We start from the raw sequence: 21,435 nt of genomic DNA, 5'->3' as shown, positions 1-21,435 counted from the left end.
TCCTCCACTGCACTCCCTGGCCACAGCAGAGAGCTGGCCTGGAAGAGGGGCAACCGGGACAGAATCTGGCGCCCAAACCAGGACTAGAACCTGGTGTGCCTGCACCGCAAGGCGGAGGATTAGCCTAGTGAGCCGCGGCGCCGGCCATGGTGGGGATTTTTACTTCTTCTGTGGGCTCTTTGGGGTGGGCTGGTGGGGAGGAGGAAGGAAATCAGTCCCTTCCACTGCCAGCCATGCTTTTGCACAACCGCTGCCAGCAATCAGCTGACTCAGGTGCCCTCCAGGACTGAGGCTGGCTGGAGGGCAGAGAGACGTGAGAGCTGGGCACTCAGCGGCCAGGAGGAGGTGGGCCAGCACCAAGGCCCCCCGGCTCTCTGCAGTGAAGCAAGGTCTCTAGGGGAAGCTGGTGGCACCCCATCTCTACTCCACTGCCACTTTTAACTCACGTTTCCTTCCAAACGGGGACTCTGTTTTACTGTAACCATGCATTCACGAGTCGGCCTTCTTCCCCGGCACGTGAACTGCTGTGGAGCGAGGACCCTCTCTGATTCAACCCTGCGTCCCCCACCAAGGACTAGAGCCAGCATATAGCAATGGCCGGCGCGGGATGACAGTGGACCGAGCTCGGGGCCTTCACGGAGCATGGACTCCCACCACGTCCAGGGCCTCTCGCCTTCAGTCGCACACCCATACTTCAGGTCTGTCTGGGAGCAGCCCCTCCAAGGAGCTGGGCTGGTCTGCCTGGTGAACCTCTTTCCTGGACACCCTTCCATGGTTGGAAGTTACTGCAAGTGTGAATCCCGGCTCTACCGAAGTGCCGGCTTTCCCACGCCACAGGTGCCCACAGCTGTGCCGCTGGAAAGCATGTTGTTTAAGTTTCGTGCTGTCCCTGCGTTGCCTTTTTGTTTATCAGCGGTAGCAGGAAATGTCAGGACGCGGTTGGCAGGGAGCTCCTCGCACTTGACTTTCACTGACCAGACGCCCAGACTAGAAAGGACTAGAAAATGGGACAATCCTGGAAGAGAGGACTCCTTCCCCTCGATGAGCCATCTAGGGCTGCTCCTAAGGCTGAAAGCAGGGACCGGGGACACAGGCGGAAAGACAGTGCCTGGCGCCTAGGCTATAAACCCCACCACGCACACGCAGAAGGTGCTCCAGGGCGAGCCGCGGCCATGGGAGAGATGGTCTTGGCCACAAGAGGGCAGCACTCACTGGACAGGAAGCTCCCGCAGGTGGCCTGTGGAGGCAGACAGGGACCAAGAACCCCAACCCGACATCACATGCCCAGCTCCGAGTCCTTCTTTGTGAATGATTTCCTTCTGCTTTTTCTAAGCCCTCAGTGAAGTGAGTTCACCATCCAGGGCTATTTCAACAAGGCCCAGAGGGACCAGGAAGTGAAAGGGATGTGCCTGGTGATGACAACAGGGACAGCTTAGGTGGCCGAGGAGTGGGGATCCAGACAACAGGAGCGAAGAAGAATCTTTGACATCGTGGTAAGAAACAGGGTTTCACTGGAGAGCAGGATGTAGTCTTGCTGCAGCCGGCACCCATCTTGCTACCGCAGGTGACAACGCCCGTCCAAGGACAGAAACCAACACACACGCAGAAGGCAGAGCTGAGCAATGCACAGAGAAGCAGAGCCCAGGGTCCCAGACAGATCATGCCCAGCTGCCGTCTTCCTTCTGTGCCATTAACCAGCTCGAGAGCAGGAACTCTCTTTGTTGTTAAGACAAATTCAGGTTGAGTTGTCTGGTTCCTGCCACCAACGCGATGCCCAGCTAGGAGGGTTCTGGAAACCAAAAGAGACGTAGGAGGAGAAGACAGGAGGAAGTGAGTCACAGGGTCCAGGCTGTGGGCACAGACCCCATCCCACCCCTCAGGGCCAAGTCCCCCATGGGAGCCAGAGAAGCACCTGGAAAAGCAGGTGCGTGGACTCCTCTGAGCCTCGCTCCTGCATGCATTCGGGATCCTCACGAAGGCCCTAGCAATCCTTGCTTTGGAGCCAACTCCTTGTCAGCTGTGTCCTTGGACAAGTTTCTTCACGTGTATCAGCACAGCCTTATCGACAGGAATGGCGCTGAGTGTACTTGCCTCCCGGAGCTGCTGGGAGGAGGAAGCAGGAGAAGAGCCCGGGCTCCAGAACCGCATCACCCAAGTACAAATCCCAGCTCCCCACCGGGCAGCGTAGATGCTCGCTCTGTGCCTCACTTTTCTCATCTGTAAAATGGGAATCAAAGTGGGACCTGGCTCATAGCGTTGTCCTGAAGATGGGAGAGTTAGGACGTGGAAAGTGCTTAGCGCAGTGTCTGGAAGACTGCACATCCACACTCACTTTTGGCCATCATCATATATGATTCCACCCCCACCCCCACGGTCCTGTTAAAGGAATGTGTATCAAATGCACTAAAAAACACAGACCCTCCCCCTTAATCCTGTACACCCTCAACGTGAGGAGAAGGAAGGAAGGAAAGAGAGGAAAGAAGGGAGGGAGGGAGGAAGGGAGGGAGGGAGGGAGGGAGGAGAAAAACATTTATCACAGAGTCGTTTATAAAACTGGTGATAGTCCATTGCCTTCCAAAAAATATTTATATAAATTATCTTCTGTTGGGGCCAGCGCTGTGGTATAGTGGGTAAGGCCACCGCCTGCAGCACCAACATCCCATAGGGGCGCCTGTTCTAGTCCCGGTTGCTCCACTTCCGATCCAGCTCTCTGCTATGGCCTGGGAAAGCATAGAAGATGGCCCAAGTCCTTGGGTCCCTGCACCTGCATGGGAGACCCAGAGGAGGCTCCTGGCTCCTGGCTTCAGATTGGCATAGCTCCTGCTATTGCAGCCATCTGGAGAGTGAACCAATGGATGGAAGACCTCTCTCTCTCTCTCTCTCTCTCTCTCTCTGCCTCTCCTTCTCTCTGTGTAACTCTGCCTTTCAAATAAATAAATAAATCTTTAATAAAAATATAGATAACAGGAACAAAGAAAGTAAATATTTTTTGAAATTATCTTCTATTGGCCGGTGTTGCGGCTCACTAGGCTAATCCTCTGCCTGTGGCGCTGGCACCCCAGGTTCTAGTCCCGGCTGGAATGCCAGATTCTGTCCCGGTTGCTCCTCTTCTAGTCCAGCTCTCTGCTGTAGTCCAGGAGTGCAGTGGAGGATGGCCCAAGTGCTTGGGCCCTGCACCCGCATGGGAGACCAGGAGAAGCACCTGGCTCCTGGCTTCGGATCGGCATAGTGCGCCAGCCGTAGCAGCCATTTGGGGGGTGAACCAACGGAAAAAGGAAGACCTTTCTCTCTGTCTCTCTCTCTCACTGTCTAACTCTGCCTGTCAAAAAAATAAAATAAAAATTATCTTCTATTAAAAGCAATAATGGGAGCCAGCATGGTGGTGCAGCAGATTAAGTACCCCAAACGAGCGCTAGTTCAATTCTCAGCTGCTCCATCTCTAATCCAGTTCCCTGCTAATGCACTTGGGAAAGCAGTGGAAGTTGAACCAAGTACTTGGGGCCCTGCACTCCTGTGGGAGACCCAAACAGAGTTCCAGGCTCCTGGCTTCAGTCTGATCCAGTCCCAGCTGTTGTAGCTGTTTGGGGGAGTGAACCAGCAGGTGGAAGATCTCTCTCTCTCTCTCTCTCTCTCTCTCTCTCTCTCTCTCCTTTTTTTTTTTTCTCTGTTCCTCCCTATCTCTGTAATTCTGCCTTTCAAATAAGTGAATCTTTAAAAAAAAAAAAAAAAAAGAGCAATAACGACTTCGGGCATTTAGCCTACTGGTTAGGACACCCACATCCCACACCAGAGCACCCGGGTTCCATGCCCAGCTCCGGCTCCTGACTCCAGCTTCCTGCTATGCACACCCTGAGCTCAGGTAATCAGGTCCCTGCCGTCCACGTGGGAGATCTGAGCTCCCAGCTGCTGACTTCTGCCTGGCCCAGCCCCAGTCACTGAGAGCATCTGGGGAATGAATCAGCAGGTGGGAGCCCTGACTCCCTCTTTGTCCACCTCTCTCTTTCTCTCCGTCTCTGTCTCTGCCATTCAAATAAAACTTTAAAAAAAAAGTAATAATGTACAGTCATAATCAATGCTATGGAACACTATGCATAATAGAATGCTAAGTGGGAATGGAAATTGATGGAATAGATGTAAGCCTTAGCCATTCTCGCTCATTGCCCAAAAGATAGATAAACTCTGGAATTCATTCCTGGCCCCTGAATCTCAGTTGGGTCTCACACCCTGTTGCCTTCATACCCCGCTCCCCACGGCCACCTGAAAGACCAGTTCCAGGAATTCCCCTGCACCTGCTGTCCTGCCCCCACCCCACCCTAGCCCTCCTAAAATATAAAGGGCCGGCCCCCGGAGGTCAGGGTCTTCTGCCACATGTTCCGTCAATGTGCACGCGGGCAGCTGGTCACCCACCTCTACAGATTTATTTTCTCTGAATAAATTCTATCTGGCTGTAAATTCGTATACCGCCTCTTCTCTATTCGGCACCTCTTTTCCTCACATTTATGGTTCCCCATGTGAGGAGGCACCAATCTGCAACTCTTTTCCTAACAAAAATAAACAAGCAACATAGACATTAGAACACAGTATAACAAATGTGCGTGGGTGCACCTGCAGGGGTAGGCAGGGAGACAGCACTGGTGTCAGCTGTGACCGTGGGGAGTGGGACTGAGGTGTGTGCTTCCTCACTTATGTCATTTGGTGTCACCCAGTCTTTTTTTTTTTTTTTTTTTTTTTTGACAGGCAGAGTGGACAGTGAGAGAGAAAGGTCTTCCTTTGCTGTTGGTTCACCCTCCAGTGGCCGCCACGGCTGACGCGCTGCGGCCGGCGCACCGCGCTGATCCAATGGCAGGAGCCAGGTACTTATCCTGGTCTCCCATGGGGTGCAGAGCCCAAGTATTTGGGCCATCCTCCACTGCACTCCCTGGCCACAGCAGAGAGCTGGACTGGAAGAGGGGCAACCAGGACAGAATCCGGCGCCCTGACAGGGACTAGAACCTGGTGTGCCTGCGCCAAAAGGCAGAGGATTAGCCTAGTGAGCTGTGGCGCCGGCCCACCCAGTCTTTAAAATGAACGTTACTGGGCCGGCACCGTGGCTCACTTGGTTAATCCTCTGCCTGCGGCGCCGGCATCCCATATGGGCGCCAGGTTCTAGTCCCGGTTGCTCCTCTTCCAATCCAGCTCTCTGCTGTGGCCTGGGAAGGCAGTGGAGGATGGCCCAGGTACTTGGGCTCCTGCACCCGCATGGGAGACTGGGAGGAAGCACCTGGCTCCTGGCTTTGGATCGGCGCAGTGCGCCAGCCGTACCTACCATTTAGGGGGTGAACCAATGGAAGGAAGATCTTTCTCTCTATCTCTCTCTCTCTCACTGTCTAACTCTGCCTGTCAAAAAATAAATAAATAAAATGAATGTTACTTCTGCAATTTTTTTTAAAAAATCCATATTTCTTCATTTTCGCTTTATAAAGAAAGAAAGACCCGTCTGATGGCCATCTCCCTGTCCGCTCTCAGAGTTCCCCGTACGGGACTCTGAAGTTCAGCCCACTGGGCCCTGAGCACTCAGCCCCTTCCCCATCTGTTCCCACGTCTGAATGCATTCTCACTGCATTCAAACCCCTTCCGTGAATTCCCCCCAACTAATGACGCCTACAACAGCCCTGATTGCAAAGAGGTGACCTCCTGATGTCCAGGGGGTGGGGGGAATTTCTGCTTCAATGCATGAAGGGGGAGAAGGCTCCATCCAACCCGCAGTGCCCGCTCGGCTCCAGCCACACTGGCCTCCAGCCTCCGGGCTTTGCTGCTCCGCCCCAATGCTCCTGCTTCCACGGCCCTGCAGACAACTCCCTCGCCTCCCCCGAGGGTGTGCTCAGTGCCTCCTTCCCTGAGCTTTGCCCACATCCGTCTATTTACACGTGTGCCTCCCCCAGCCTTCCTGCTACCCCCTACCCCACTGTATTTTTTAAACATTTTCTATTTCTATTGCTCTATGTTAAACATTTTTCTTTGCCCCAGCACTGACCACTTGCTGACACTGTCATTTGCTTCTCCACAACACAGTCTGCTGTTCTGGGCCTCTGCCCACTGGGGAATATGAGTTCACAAGGCAGGATCCTCATACATTTTCACCACCGTGACCCAAGTGCCTAGGAGAGGGTGCAGCAAATGCTGAAGGAAGAAACGCCAAAGAAAGATGGAGTCCACCGCTAGAGGCGGGGAGAGCCCCCAGTGACTTGCTCTGCGCTGCTCTCCACGTTCTGGGCACTAACACGGGAGAGAAGGCCAAGGCCGCTGGAGCTGAAGGAGGTGACTGAGCCGTGAGAACAGTGCCAGCTGCTCCCACAGCACCTGAGATCAAGCCCCGGGGAAAGGGGCCAGGAGAGGCAGTTGCAAGGCCTGGCCAGGAGAGGGCAGCATTATCCTCAAATCCAGCCAGTTAGCCAGGCCACAGAAGGGCACACTTGCCAGTGGGGTTAGGCGGCCACATCTAGCACCTACCACCACCCTGGAAGGTTTGCAGGCCCTTCCACGCACGCGCTCCCCACCAAGTCGGGTAAGAGCTTAGCCGGGCCAGGTGAGAGCAGGGTGTGAACTGAGCATTTGGACATCAACTCCGACACGGTCGTGGTCGCAAGCTGCTCAACTTGTCGCAGGCTCCGGGCACCTAGCAGTCCTCCTAGCCCCTGTTCCAGCCTCCGGACGCTGCCTCCAGCAGGTTCTCAGCCCCTTTGGAGGAAAACACTTCAAATACAGCGCAGTTGGGCAGACTGATGGAAAGGTACACAGAGCGCAATGTTACACAGTTATACAGTTATGTTGTTCGAAAGGCAGAGAGAGTTCTTCCATCCTGATTCACTTCCCAAATGCCCACAGCAGATGGGGCTGCAAATAGGAACTCAACCCAGGTCTCCCATGTGGGTGACGGGGGCCCAAGCACTTGAGCCATCCCCTGCTGCTTCCCAGGGAGTTTTTTTAGCAGAGTGGAGTCAGGATTCTGTTGGTTCACCCCCTAAATGGCCGCTACGGCCGGCACGCTGCACCGATCCAAAGCCAGGAGCCAGGTGCTTCCTCCTGGTCTCCCATGCGGGTGCAGGGACCAAGCACTTGGGCCATCCTCCACTGCACTCCCAGGCCACAGCAGAGAGCTGGACTGGAAAAGGAGCAACCGGGACAGAATCTGGCATTCCAGCCGGGACTAGAACCGGGGTACCAGTGCCGCAGGCGGAGGATTAGCCTAGTGAGCCGCGTCACTGGCCAACATCTCAGTTTTCTTACTGCTCACAGCCTGGTCCTCCAGCTCAGACTGCAGGAACCAAACACCGCAGACGCAGGGGCTCCAGCAGCAGGTGTGGACTTCCCACAGCTCTGGAGGCTGCGAGTCCGCTGATCAGGACATGGGGAGGCGCCTTCCTAGCCGGCTGAGCTCTGCCTTCGAAACGCTCCCTCACGTGTCAGACACAGCGAGAGCTCAGGTCTCTTCCTCTTCTTACAAGGACACTCGTTCCTGGGGCCGGCGTTGTGGCACAGCGGGTTATGCATCTGTCTGCAGAGACAGTGTCCTATATGGTGCCGGTTTAAGTCCTGGTTGCTCCACTTCAGATCCAGCTCCCTGCTAATGCGCCTGGCCCAAGTGCTTGGGCCCCTGCACCCACGTGGGAGACCTGGAAGAAGCTCCTGGCTCCTGGCTTCAATCTGGCCCAGCCCTGGCTGTTACTGCCTTTTGGAGAGTGAAGCAGCAAATGGAAGATCTCTGTGTCTGTGTCTGTCTGTCTGCCTTTCTCTTAACTGCCTTTCAAATAAATAAAATAAATAAGGAAAAGAAAAGGCCACCTGTTCCTGACATCATCTAACTCAAATCATCTCTCAGCGGCCTCACCACACGGGGGCATATGGAGCACTTAGGGCTTCTGCATAGGAAGGGGGGCGCACACAAACCCCGTGTCCATGAAAGCCACCGCATCTAGCACGATCCCCCGCCCTGACAGCGCCTCTCACTTACTCATGGAGGAAGGGGCTCGCAAGCCGGCTTCTTTCTCTTACATGCCAGCAACCATACCGAGCTCCACCTGATGTGGCCCTGCCAGCGAGGTCGACATTCTGTCCCACAGACACGACTGTCAAAGTAGGGTCCTTGGTTGCAATCGAAATGAACTGCACAAGTGGTGTTGGGGGGCGGAGAGGTCGCAGGTGGAATGCAGGGGAGACAGGTGGGAAGAAGACTTCTCATTAATAGCGTCTAATTTTGTTTCCTGTTTTGAGACGTGACATTGCTCCCATCACACATCTTAGATGTTGAGGGGTCGGCGCTGTGGCACAGTGAGTGCAGGCATCTCATATGGGTGCTGGCTCAAGTCCTGGCTGCTCCACTTCCGATCCAGCTCTCTGCTGTGGCCTGGGAAAGCAGTAGAAGATGGCCCAAGTGCTTGGGCCCCTGCACCCGCATGGAGACCTAGAAGAAGCTCCTGCCTCCTGGCACCAGATCAGTACAGCTCCGGTCATTTCGGCCATCCGGGGAGTGAACCAGCAGATGGAAGACCTCTCTCTCTCTCTCTGCCTCTCCTTCTCTCTCTGTGTAACTCTGACTTTCAAGTAAATAAAAATAAAAATCTTAAAAAAAAAAAAGAAAGAAAAGAAAATGCAAAAAGTGCCATGATAAGCGGGGTGCTGGGCAGGCCGGGCACAGCTGAGAAGGCTGCTTGCTGGCATCAGCTTGCTGCGGCATCGGCAGGTGGTGGTCTCTGCTGCTCTGCCTCGACTTCCCCCCAGAGAGCCGGGGGGGCTGGCAGCCAGGTCCAAGACGCATCTCTCCGAGCGTGCACACCTGTCCTTTTCTCTCCCTCGGCTCCCGACTCTGCATCCAGATTGGCTCACTTGGGGCTCGCTGGGCTGTCCAGCCGCCTCCCTGCTCAGTCCCTGCCCTAAGAGCCAGGGCCTCCCAGCCTCTGCTCGGCTCCCACGTAGCCCGCTCTGCCCTCGCTGATTCTAAGTGCAGCTCCAAATAGCGCCACAAAAGTACCCCGCACTCCTAGGCTCCAAAGAAACCTCACCCCGTGGGCTCCAATTTCACCCTAGCAGTGAATTCCCCGTGGCTTGCACTGATGATGGAAATCCGCCCCCTTGCCCTGCGAACGCTCCCCTTCTCCTCCCTTCAGAATAAGACCTGCAGGTGTTGTGGTACAGAGAGTTAAGCTGCCACTTGGGACGCTCACACGCCACAGCAGAGCGCCTGGTTCAAGTCCCAGCCACTTAGCACTGCCCATCCAGCTCCAGGAGGCTGCCATGATGGCCCGAGTACTTGGGGCCCTGCCACTCACGTGGGTGACCTGGATGGAGTTCCTAGCTCCGGGCTTTAGCCTACTCCAGCCCTGACTTCTGTGGTCATTTGGGAAGCAAAGCAGCAGATGGAAAGTCTGTCTCTCTCTACCCGCACCACCCCACATCATCTCAATTCAATATAATAAGAACTTTGGGGGCAGATGTTTGGCCTAGTGGGTAAGCCTCCATCAAACACAGTGGCTTGAACACAAGCTCCACTCCTGACTCTTGACTCTGGTCTCCTACTAATGTGCACCCAGGGAGGCAGCAGGCAGAGGCTCAAGTACTTAGGCCCCTGGCACCCCTAGGAGAGACCTGGATGGAGTTCCAGGCTCCTGGCTTCCACCTGGCCCAGCCCGGCTGTTGTGGCCATTTGGGAAGTGAGGCAGCAGATGGAAGATCTCTCGCTTCTCCTCTTCCCCTCTGTCTCTCCCTCTCTCTTCCTTTCAAATAAATCTTAAAATCAAAAAAAGGACACCATTATGAAAAGAAATAGAAAACTACAGCCTGGGAGGAAATAATTGCAAAACATGTATCTGACAAAGAACTGGCATTCAGGATATATAAAGAACTCCAACCATAATCAAAATAATAAAAGATGAACAATCCAAAAAAGTAGACAAAAGATATTAACACTTCACAAAAGAAGATACGTAAGTGGCCAACATATCTATGAAAAAGTACTCAATGTACAGTCATCATGGAAACGCAAATTAAAACCACAGTGGAAATACCAGAATGACTAAAAATAAAAAAGGAACGGTACTGTCGGGAGCTGGTGGGGATGGCATTGCGGCTGGGAAGGCAGCCACCTGCAATGCTGCCAGGTTGAGGCCCGGCTGCTCTGCTTCTGATCCAGCTCCCTGCTAACGTGCCTGGGAGAGCAGCAGAAGCAGCCCAGGCGCTTGGACACCTGCCACCCATGTGGGAGACCCAGATGGAGCTCCCAGCCCCCGACTTCAGCCTGGCCCAGCCTCAGCCATTGCAGCCATTTGCTGAATGAATCAGCACATGGAAGGTCTTTTTCTATCTCTGTCTTGCAAATAAATAAAATAAATCTTTTAAAGAGAGAGCAAAAGAGAGCTGGTGGGGATGTGAAACACTGGAACCCTCACACTCTGTTGGTGGGAAGGTGAAATTGTCCAATCACTTCGGTGACAGATCTATCAGCTTCTTATAAAACTGAACATACTGCTACTCTCTGATCAACCATTTTAGAATTCCTAAAAATTCTATCCGGAGACATTAGAACACACAGGGCTGGTATTTCATGCAGTAGCCAAGACCCCACTTGGGATGCCCACATACCTTATCAGAGTGCCAGGTTGGAGCCTTGGCTGCACTTTTTTTTTTTAGTTTTATTTAATGAATGCATTTTTACATAGATACAACTTTCTTTCCCCGATACCCACCCCCAGCTCTCATCCCACCTCCCTCTCTCTTTCCCATCCCCTTCTTCATTGTGGTTCCTTTTTAGTATGACTTTATATACAGAGGACTACTCCATGCTAAGCATAGACTTCAACAATTTGCACCCATGCACACACACAACATATAGATTACAGCTTGGGGAGAGAATTTGTAGTCGATTCTCATATTACAATTCAATAGGGACAGAGGTCCTACCTGGGGAGCAAGTGCACAGTGACTACTGTGGTTCCTTTAAAAATTAACACTCTTTTTTATGACGTCAGTGATCATCCGAGGCTCTCGCCATGGGCTTTGGCTGCACTTCTGATTCCAGCTTCCTGCTGAGGGGGACCCCAGGAGGCAGCAGGCGATGGCTGAAGGACTTGAGCCCCTGCCACCATGTGGGAGACCTTGATTGAGCTCCCAGTTCCCGGCTTGGGTTTGGCCCAGCCCCAACTGTTGCAGGCCTCTGGGGAGTGAACCCGCAGATGGAAGGTCTCTGTCTTGTGCGTGTGTGTACATGCATGAGCATGTGTCTGTCTTTCAAATAGAATAAAAATTAAAAAATCAAATTTTAAAAGATTTGTGTGCACCATTATATGAAAATTTTACATCAAAAGAAAAACTTTAGTTGATGACATATATGCTAATGCATTTATATAACATTTATTTAATGTAATTGTGTATATACTATTGTATTTAATATGCTGCTGTTTGCAATTTACTTTATATATATATATGAATGTATGTATGTATATATATCCCCTGAAACCTTTTATTTAAAGGATACAAACTTCATACATTTTTAAAGATTTATTTATTTGAAATAGTTACACAGAGAGAGAAGGAGAGGCAGAGAGAGAGGTCTTCCATCCACTGGTTCACTCCCCAATTGACCACAACAGCCGGAGCTGCACCAATCCAAAGCCAGGAGCCAGGAGCTTCTTGCGGTTCTCCCACACAGGTGCAGGGGCCCAAGGACTTGGGCCATCTTCTACTGCTTTCCCAGGCCATAGCAGAGATCTGGATTGGAAGTGGAGCAGCCAAGACTCGAACCCGTGCCCATATGGGATGCTGGCACTTCAGGCATTGGCCTTACCTGCTACACCACAGGGCCGGCCCCCATACATTTCATAATTGCAACCCTAGGAACTTGGTTTCTCACATGATTTTTCTGCTGTACCTGCCCTCCCACCCCTCTTTGCCCTCCCTCTACTATTTCCATTCTTATTTTTTACTAAGATTTATTTTCAATTAACTTTATACACATATGATTAGCTCTATGTTAAGTAGAGTTCAACAAACAGTATAGAAGAAAATCTGTTCCTCAACAGTCGAGGCAAGGTCTGTTCACAGTCACTGCTTCTCAAAGTGTCAATTTCACTTTTATAGATTACCTTTAGGTGCTCCATTAGTTATCACAGCTCAGGGAGAACAGAGGGTATTTGTCCCTTTGGGACTGGCTTATTTCACTAAGTATGATGTTTTCCAGTTTGCAATTTACCTTGAAAAAAGCATCCAGGGGCAGCGCTGTGGCTCAGTGGGTTAAGCCATGGCCTACAGTGCCGGCATCCCATATGGGTGCTTGTTTGAGTCCCGACTGCTCCACTTCAGCTCCAGCTCTCTGCTAATGTGCCTGGGAAAGCAGTGGAAGATGGTCCAAGTGCTTGGGCCCCTGCATTCATGTGGGAGACCCAGATGAAGCTCCTGGCTCCTGGCTTTGGCCTGGCCCAGCCCCAGCTGTTGCTGCCATTTGGGGAGTGAACCAGCAGATGGAAGACCCCGCTCTCTCTCTGTGATCCTGACTTTCAGATAAATAAAATCTTTTTAGATAAATAAAATCTTTAAAAAAAAAAGAAGAAGAAGAAAAAGCATCCAAAAAAGAAAATGAGTTAATGAATATAGGGATGGCTAGATGGCTAGGTATGAGAGAGATGCAGGGGACACACAGATGTCCACGGCAGAATTCCTTCAATTTTGTTTATGTTTGAAATTTTTCACAATAAAATATCAGGGGGGAGCTCGGCCAGCATTCAGTTGGCCAGCTCCTCTACAGAGGATATGCACCCTCCAGTGGACCGCACTCCCCACCACTCCTCGCTGCCTCATGCCCGGGCCGTTTTCTTCCTCTGCATTTTTTGTGCCCCTTGGAAGAGGGGTGCTTTACCCCAGACACACACTGCGTAGTCCTGATCTCTGGGCGAGGCAGAGTGAGGACACGGTGCCCATCCCACCTCTACTTACCGGCTTCCTGATCTTGGACAAATCGGGAACCTGTTTCCAAATCCATAGGATGAAGTGCAGTGGGGACAACACACCGTGGGCACCAGATAAATGCTTAAATTCGCAGTGAATCATGAACAGGTAAAGTGAGAACCGGTTTTCACAGTGAGAAACTAATTCACTAATTCACTCTCACTAAATTGCCTCTCACGCAGGAAAAGCCGTCTTCATCGTGTTCAATTAGCACCTACTATGACAAATGCCAGGTGCACCTGTGTGCTCTCCGCTCCAGGAGGAGCCAATGAAGTGACCGCAGCAATAAACATAGGTTCAAGCTACAGGGCTGGGAAAAAGCTTCCCGAAGAAGAAGCGCTTGATGTGGGTGTTGCAGAATGAATAGGAGTTTTCCAGGTGGAAGTGGAGAAGGAGGCCTGCCCTTGCAGAAAGAATGACATTTGCAAAGGCACTGAGCAGGGAAAGACAACGGACCCTCCAAGTTAACAGGAGGCTTGAATATCAGACCCCAGGGAAAGCAGGCCATGAGGCTGTGCAGGGAGTAAGGACCAAAGCCCTCCTTGCTTGCCATGATCTAAAGTCTCGGTTTTGTGCTACAGTTAAGCAAGCACTGGCCCATTTTAGGAAGATCCTTCTGCAACGAGTAGGACTAGACTGCCAGGGAGAGACCTGCTGGGCACACACACTGTCCTCTGCTCAGAACTGGCACATGCTGTTAAGTACACGGGCTCCAGGGCCCTGCTGTGAATCAAAGTCCAGGGAGGACTGGGAATCTGTTCACAGACACCCCCTCGTGTTCCCCCAGCCGAGAAAACACCGTGCGGAGCAGTCTCGCCTGGCAGCCTCTGCAAAGGGACGGGAGCCCTGGACGGAGACACTTGGGGACAAAGCAGAGGACGCATTGCTGTGCCCTTTAGAAGTAGAAATCTGCATGATATGGGGAGCGGATGCAGGCCAGGGTGAAGACTTGCTGGCAGGGGGCTGGCGCTGTGGCACAGAGGGTTCAGCCATGGCCTGCAGCGCTGGCATCCCATATGGGCGCCGGTTCAAGTCCCAGCTGCTCCTCTTCCAATCCAGCTCTGTGCTAATGCGCCTGGGAAAGCAGTGGAACATGGCTCAAGTTCTTGGGTTCCTATAACCACATTGGAGACCCAGAAGAAGCTCCTGGCTCCTGGCTTCAGATCAGTGCAGCTCTGGCCGTTGAGGCCATCTGGGGAGTAAACCAGCAGATGGAGGACTTCTCTCTCTGTCTCTACCTCTCTCTGTAACTCTGTATTTCAAATAAATAAAAATAAATCTTTAAGGAAAAAAGAAAAACAATTCACTGGCACGGCTACAAAGATGGTTGTAAGGGAGTTGAGGACCCAGTCCTTGTAAGAAACAGCACATTAGGGAGAGGAGAGTGTTTTCTGCTGGATCGGGAATGCGGCTCTCAGTACAGAGAGCCAGCACTGCCTCTGTGGTGCCTGAGCCAATGGCCAGCTGGGGTCACCCAGGGAGAGACCATGGCGTGAGAAGGGAGCAGGACCACAGCTCCCAAATGCACTTGTTTTCTCTCGTGCAGATCTGGGGCTTGAATGTCTCACATTTTTCAATCATGTCAGGTTGTAACCAGGACAATAAATTACAGGCACCAAGTGTGGGAATAGAGCAGCAGAAAGCTAAACATTTCCTAGACATCCAAAACAAGATGCACAGCAGAAGCAAGCTGCCTCCTGGCTTCTCGAGGGACGGAGCCAACGGGGGACAGTGACAGCCCCGGGGGAAACCTAACCTCTTACAGAGCTATCCCCTTTGGCTCCCTGACGCTATTTAAGGAACACTTTCCATTTAAAGACACAGAGATGCCTGGGGAGTAGACTAATTGCCTATGCTGCCTACTTGAACTTGGGAGGCTTCACCTCTCCTTCTTTCCTTTGCAAAGTAAGCGTAACAGCAACAGCAAATGAGAAAGCCGCTTTAAGATGTATCTGAAACTCTGAGAACAGAAACTCCCAGGAGCTCCCAGGAGAAGGCGCCTTGATGGAAATGATAGAACAGGCACCCCGGCCAGCCTGCAAGAGTGGGCAGTGAAGTACAGTTGTCCCTCAGGGTTTGGAGGGAAGGCCTGCCTCTCTCTCGGGGGCCATCTGGTCTGCATCTCTGCTTCTCTCTGCAGGGCCAAGCTTGGGGCCGAGGTGGCTGACACCACCGCCAGGTACGCTCCCTCCGATTCCTGTCCATCCTCCCTGGCAGGACCACAGCATGATGAGAGCGCCCCAAGTCCTTAACCCAGCCCCCCTCGATGCAGGAGTGGAAGTTAGAGATAAACTACATGGGATCAGCGCTGTGGCACAGCTGTTAAAGCCATGGCCTGCAGGGGGGGCTGGCATCCCATATGGGCACTGGTTAGAGTCCTGGCTGCTCCATTTCAGATCCAGCTCCCTGCCAAATCTCTTGGAAAAGCAGTGGGGGGTGGCCCTAGTCCTTGGCTCCTGGCTTCAGCCTGACCTGGCCCTGGCGGTTGTGGCTATTTGGGGAGTGAACAAGCAGATGGAAGATTCTCTCTCTCTCTAACTCTGCTTTTCAAATAAATCTTTTTTAAAAAATAAGCTAAATGCTCATCAGTAGGGTTTGGGTTAAATAAATTTATGAGATCTGGATGTGTTATGGAGAGTAGACAGGTGTCAGAACAGATAAGAAAGATCTTTACGTATTGACACAAAGCATATGATGCTAAAGTGAGAAAACAGCTCGCACCTCCCATGTAGAAGGTGATCGTCTTCTGTTTAATATATAACCCACTAGTAAGATAGACATTTGCCATTAACAAGGGGACCTTGGTGAGATAGACTTTTAAGAGATATTTTCTATGTTACTTAAACCTTTTAAAAGGAGCATGTGTTAGTTGTACGATAACAAAGATCAATAAGGATTTCATTTGGAAAAAAACAAGGAAGAAATAATCTACTCATACTGTCCATTAAAGGGTTTATGAGTGTATTCTTCTATTCAACAGATATCAACAGTTTATGGCGTGGATGGTGAAGTCTCGAGTGTTGGGCGAACACAACAGACAACCAGAGTTCTGGGAGCCTCTCTCCACTTCCCAACCCCTACCCAGTTCCGCCCCTGGGCCCTCACACACCTGCCTGCCACAAAGGAGTCTGTCCCTCAAGCACCCTGGAGTCAGTCCCGCCGTGCGTGCCCGGCCACCTCCCATGTTCTGAGGAGCCGCACATGGCCTTACTTGATCTGCAGCCTCTCCGTCTCTCTTGCAGTCTCCTGATCAGCAGTGCCCACTGCTCCAGGCTTCCCGACGCTGAATGAAGTGAAATAAGGGGGGGGGGGGGGAGGAGAAGAAGGAAGGAAATTCTGGACAGAATTGTGAGGAGGAAGGGGGAGGAGGAGAGGAAGAGGAGGGGGAAAGAGGCATCAGAGCCTCTTGTCCAAGCTGACGCAGGGAACCTGTGTCGTGGTATAGCAGGGAAAGCTGCCACTTGGGGCGCCAGCATCACATATGGTCACTGGTTCAAGTCCTGGCTGCTCCCCTTCCAATCCCTCTCCCTGCTAATGGCCTGGAAACGCAGCAGCAGGTGATCCAAGTGCTTGGGCCCCTGCCGCCCAGAAGAAGCTCCTAGCTCCTGACTCTGACCTGGCTCAGCCCTGGCCATTGCAGCCATCTGGGGGAGTGAATGAACAGATGGAAGATCTTTCTCTCTCTCCCCCGCCCCATCTCTATCTCTATCTCTCACCTCCTCCTCCTCCTCTCTCCCCCCTTTCTCTCTCTGTCACTCTTTCAAATAAATAAAAAAGCTTAAAAAATGGATGCCTTTTAAACATTCCTACAGAAATGTCAGTCTGAGTTTAATAAAAGCACAACAGAGAGATCTCGGCAGAGAAGGCGCTGCCCACCCTCTGACCGAGGGGGCTGACCCAGGCCCGGTGGCCAGCACCTGCTGCAGGCTTAGAACCCTGGGCGTCTCCGTTGTGGACGGCTCAGCTCTCTCCAGCTGTCACTCAATCCTCTCCCCGACAGCCAGACTTCTAGAAAGAACTGTCTGCTCACCCTCCTCTTCCTCAGCCCATGGAGATGGCTGTGGACATCTACCTGTCCACCAAAACCTGCTCTCCCCCGGGGACCCCCCCCCCAGCACTGCCTCAGCCTCTCAGCCGACCCCCTCGGCACACTCCTCGGTCTGTCCTTTCTTGGGGCCCTCCGCCAGTTTCCTCTCCAGCCTAACTGCTCAGGGTTGGGGGTCCCAGCACTCAGTGCTGAGGCCTTAGCTCCCTCCCTATGCCATCTCATCCGAGCCAGTGTTCATCACCGCACAAACACCAGCAGCTTCCCCAGTGCGTGCTCAGCCCCGGCTCCAGCTCCTGGCTCCAGCTTCCCACTAATACGAGCCCTGGGGGCAGCAGCGATGTCTGTTAGCTGGGGTCCGGCCACCACATGGGAGACCTAGATTGCGTCCCAGACTCCTGGTTTCAGCCTGGCCCAATCTTGGCCTTTGTGGGCAACCAGGAGATGGGAGCTCTCTTTCTCTCGCTCGCTCTCTCTCTCTCCCCCCTCCCTCCCTCTCTTCCTCCCTCTCTCCCTCCCTCTCTTTTTCCATCCCTCTGCCTCTCAAATAAAAAATAAAATGAGACTAGAGGATGTACAGAAAAAAAAAATCTTTATTTAAAAAATAAAAATGTCTGACCAGTCAGCACCTTACTACTAGGCTCCAGGAAATACAGGCATCATCAGTCTCTCTGAAGTCTCACAAATCTCATTTGTTTATTCACTCTGCTGAGGACCTACTATGTGTCAGCAAGTACAGGAGGACCCACTGTGTGGCAGCAACTCCAGGAAGCACTGGGCGCAGAGTGAAGAACACGAGAGGCACGGCTCATGCCCCGAGCTGCTCAACTTGTCAGGAACCGGGCTCTCGGTCTTCCCGCCAGCCACCTGCTCCCCCGGCTTCTCCGCCTCAGTGATTACGACAACTTCCACCCATGGCTCCAGCCAGAAACCTGAATGTTCTAACTGGTGCTTCACTGTCCCTTATCCAGCCACAGAAGACACTCGGTAAAGAGATACCCCCCAACGTGCAGTGAGTGGTGCCTTTGTAGAATCCCCTCCCCTTTAGGCAGAACCTGTGACTTGCTGGTAATTGGTAGCCTATGGTCAAGGCAATGGACATTGGCTCTAGAATAAGGTACCGTAGACAGCAAGGGTATCAGGATGCCACCCTTATAACATGATGTTGTATAAGACTCAAGCAGGAGTATCAGCGCTGTGGCGTAGCGGGTAAAGCCACAGCCTGCAGCACCGGCATCCCATACAGGCACCACTCAAACTGTCAGCATCTCCTATCCAGACAAATCGAAAGGACTCCTAACGTCCCCTCTGCGCTTTCCCCCTCCTTTCAGAATTGGACCAAGACGTGAGGGCACCCCAGGTAAGCCAATAATTTGGCATTCCTCAGTGCAACATTCATTCAGCAGAGATGAGGAGAAAATGGATCGATACTAGTAAAAAGGATGTGTCTCTCTCCTTGTGCCCAAATGACAGGTTCGACAGGCATGATTTTCCAAAGCAGAGAACTTCTTGGGAGGTGCATTAAGCCACTTAAAGCTTTAAAATCCCATGGCACGATTCAGAGTCAGACTTTCCGCTGGCAGCTCCATGGCAGTTCTCTCGTGGCTGATTCATGCCAGGTTTGGAAGGACAGTCCGTGCCTATCCCAAGTTGTTTATTTTGATGAAGAACAACTTACCTTGTTTGTTTTATTATTCATGTTCTTGGGGCCAAACCTGCAGTCCTGAAGATGAACTCCTATGTTTTCTTCTAACAGCTTTATAGTGTTCACATTGACATTTAGGCTGCCGATCCAGTGTGAATCACTGTTCGTATGTGGAGGGTATGCGTGTAGGTATGGATATTCGTATGTATGTATGTAGGAGGGTCTGACCTCATTCCTTGGCATGTGATCATCCAGTTTCCCACCATAATTTTTGTGTCACTCTTCCTTCTCCCCATTAAGTGGCACTCTTGTCAAGAATCGTTTGGCCATAGATATTTGGGTTAATGGGCTGACGTTGTGGTATAGTAGGTTAAATCTCCACCTGCAGTGCTGGCATCCCATATGGGGGCCAGTTTGGGTCCCAGCTGCTCCTCTTCTGATCCAGCTCTCTGCTATGGCTTGGGAAAGCAGTGGAAGATGGCCCAAGTGCTTGGGCTCCTGCACCCGCATAGGAGACCTGGAATAAGTTTCTGGCTCCTGGCTTCAGATTGGCCCAGCTCTGGCCATTGTGGCCATTTGGGGAGTGAACCGTAGATAGAAGATCTTTGTCTCTGTCTCTGCTCTCTCTCTCTCTGTGCCTTTATTTCTGCCTCTCAAATAAATGAATAAAATATTTAATAAAATATTTATTTAAAAATAATAAAAAAGATTTATTTATTTATTTGAAAGTCAGAGTTATAGAGAGAGGAGAGAGAGAGAAAGTGAGGTCTCCCATCCGCTGGTTTACTCCCCAGATAGCCGCAATGACCGGGGCTGGGCCAGGCCAAAGCCAGAAGCCAGGAGCCTCTTCTGGGTCTCCCACATGGGTGGCAGAAGCCCAGGGACATGGGCCATCTGCTGCTGCTTTCCCAGGCTGTAGCAGAGAGCTGGACTGGAAGTGGAGCAGCAGGGACCCGAACTGAATTGACTCCCGTATGGGATGCCGGTGCTGCAGGTGGCAGTTTAACCTGCTGCACCACAATGCTGGCTCCAACCTCTCCTTCTTTTCTTAAAAAGTTATTTATTTTCATTTTATTTGAAAGGCAAACAGACACAGACAGGCAGCAGGTGAGGGCTCCAGTAGTCAGTTTCCTGCCACTCATACAGGAGAACTGGACTAAGTTACTACCTCCAGGGGCCAGGGTTAGGAAGTAAAACAGTGAATGAGAACTCTCTCTCTCTCTCTCTCTCTCTCTCCCTCCCTCCCTCTCTCTACTCATCCTCCTCTGCCTCGTCCTCCTCTCCTTTACCCTCTCCCTCCCTCCTAAATAATAAAACTAATAGAATAATAATAAGTAGATTGATGTGTCTCAATGTCAACCTGTAAGTTCATCCTGCTTTAAGCTTGTTGAACATACTGAATTTGTATATTCATGTATTTCATAAGACTTGGGAAGTTTATGGTCATTATTTCTTTCTTTTTTTTAAGATTTATTTTATTTATTTGAAAGACAGAGTTAAAGAGAGAGGTAGAGCCAGAGAGAGAGGTTTTCCATTCCCCAAATGACTGCAACGGTTAGAGCTGAGCTGATCTGAAGCCAGGAGCCAGGATTTCTTCTGGGTCTCTCACTTGAGTGCAAGGACCCAAGGATTTGAGCCATCTTCTACTGCTTTCCAGGACACAACAGAGAGCTGGATCAAAAGAGGAGCAGCCGGGACTCGAATCAGAGCCCATATGGGATGCCCGCACTGCAGGCTGGGGCTTTAAACCATTGCGCCACAGGTCATTATTTCTTCAACTAGCTTTTCTTCCCTTTTCCCTCTCTTCTCTTTCTGTAACTCCCATAATGTGTGTTTTGGTGTGCTTAATGGTGTCCCATATGTCTAATAGGCTCTGTTTCTTTTTTTTTTTCCTTTCTGTTCTTCAAATTGTATAATTTTAATTGCCTTATCTTCAAGTTCACTGATTCTTTTCTGGTCAAATCTGCTGGTGAGCAATAGGCCTTTGGTAGAATGGTTAAGTGGTTAAGTGGTTAAGTGGTTGGGGGGGCAGTGCTGTGGCATAGTTGGTTAAGCCTCTGTCTGTGGTGCCAGCATCCCATATGGGTGCCAGTTCAAGTCCTGGCTGCTCCACTTCTGATCCAACTCCCTGCTGATGGCCTGGGAAAGCAGTGGAAGATGACCCCAGTGCCTGGGCCCCTGGACCCACATGGAAGAAGTTCCTGGCTCCTGGCTTCAGATCAGCCCAGCTCCAGCCATTGTGGCCATTTGGGGAGTGACCCAGTGAATGGAAGAATTCTCTCTCTGTCTCTCCCTCTCTCTGACTGTAACTCTTCCTCGCAAATAAATAAGTAAATCTTGGAAAAAGAAGAAATGAAAAGAATAAGATGTTATTTGGGATGTCTGCATCCCGTACTGGAGTGCCTGGGTTCGAGTCTCAGATCTGGTTCTGAGTCAGCTTCCTGCTTGTGTGTGTTCAAGGAGGCAGCAGCTGTGGCCCAGTCACTGAAGTCTGTGTTGTTATCTCTGCAGCCAGTGGCCTGACAAGGTTCCTTAAATGCAAAAAGATTAGAAAAGACAAGAAAATATCTCCTCTGTCTCTTTAAGTTCCTTCCACCTTTGAGGAGCCACAGGGGCCCAGCTCACAGGCGTTGAGACAAGGGCCAGCCTCAGTGGTGACCCTAAGCAAAGTGCAACGCAGATCAAAACCCACAGTCCTGGCTTGGAGGACAAGGTCCCTGTGACTCACCCTCACATCAGCAAGCCACACCAGGGATAGCCCAGCATCCCCAAA

At 51.6% G+C, this 21,435-nt stretch overlaps 1 protein-coding gene across 3 annotated transcripts in view; it reads left to right on the top strand.

Moving 5' to 3' along the window:
• The window catches only part of PNKD (PNKD metallo-beta-lactamase domain containing), a 552,090-nt gene that overhangs the window by 419,131 nt on the left and 111,524 nt on the right, over positions 1-21,435 (top strand). The window lies entirely within an intron of this gene.

This window comes from Oryctolagus cuniculus, chromosome 3 (genome assembly GCF_051225735.1).
Source record: "Oryctolagus cuniculus isolate XC-2025 breed Fujian yellow rabbit chromosome 3, ASM5122573v1, whole genome shotgun sequence".
Lineage (NCBI taxonomy): Eukaryota > Metazoa > Chordata > Mammalia > Lagomorpha > Leporidae > Oryctolagus > Oryctolagus cuniculus.
This window is presented reverse-complemented; position numbering and strand designations above follow the sequence as displayed.